The sequence below is a fragment of the Solanum pennellii genome, chromosome 7 (assembly GCF_001406875.1).
Source record: "Solanum pennellii chromosome 7, SPENNV200".
Lineage (NCBI taxonomy): Eukaryota > Viridiplantae > Streptophyta > Magnoliopsida > Solanales > Solanaceae > Solanum > Solanum pennellii.
The window spans coordinates 58418036-58418873 of NC_028643.1; the positions used below are offsets into that span (position 1 = coordinate 58418036).

The 838-nt window shown below is 39.4% G+C and overlaps 1 pseudogene; it reads left to right on the forward strand.

Moving 5' to 3' along the window:
- The first annotated feature begins 246 nt into the window (after window positions 1-246).
- The window catches only part of LOC107025787, a 3490-nt pseudogene continuing 2898 nt past the window's right edge, over window positions 247-838 (forward strand).

The window sequence follows — 838 nt, forward strand, 5'->3', positions numbered from 1 at the left end:
AAAAGGGTCACAAGCATGATTTGGACGTGATATATGTGTGTTTAACTATTTATGTGCTATGTTTTTATGAATGAGGATATCGGAAATCCACTCCTATCCAGAAATTTCCAGAAGAAATAGACAGAAGTTACTATCACAAATGTCTGACCAAAACCTTCCGAGTCTTGAATTTCTCACTCAAAAGACAAATCTCATCTCCGAATCCTAAGCATTACTCTACTGTCTCAGAAAGGCAAAATCGCCGTTATGGAAAAGGGAAAGGGTATCCAAGCAAAACCAAGTGAAGAAGAGAGGACCAATAGGCAGAAGCAGCGCAGAAAACGTTTATATGAATTAATATTTCCTCCTGAGAGCCTCGAAGAGGAAATCAATGAAAAAAGTTATGAGGAGTTACTTGCCCGCCCACCTTCTTTCGAGGGACGTCTGGCAAAGCAAAATTTCTCTCGAGGCATATCTGCATGAAGGCCGGAAGAAGATGGAGATCATCTCGTGCGCTCTCGTTTTTGAACACTTGTCACGACCCAAAACCGAGCCGCGACTGGCACCCACATTTACCCTCCTATGTGAGCGAACCAACCAATCTAAACCTTAACATTTCAATTTAATATCAACATAAAGCAATGCGGAAGACTTAAACTTATTAATAAAAGACAATTCAATAACTTCTAAAATTCAACATCTATTATTTCCCCAAAATCTGGAAGTCATCACCACAAGAACATCTATGATCAAATTACTAAACTAAGAGTGTTCTAAGAAGCTAAAACAAATAAAAGCTAGTCTATGCCGAAACTTCAAGGCATCAAGACATGAGGAAGGAGATCCAGTCCAAGCTAGA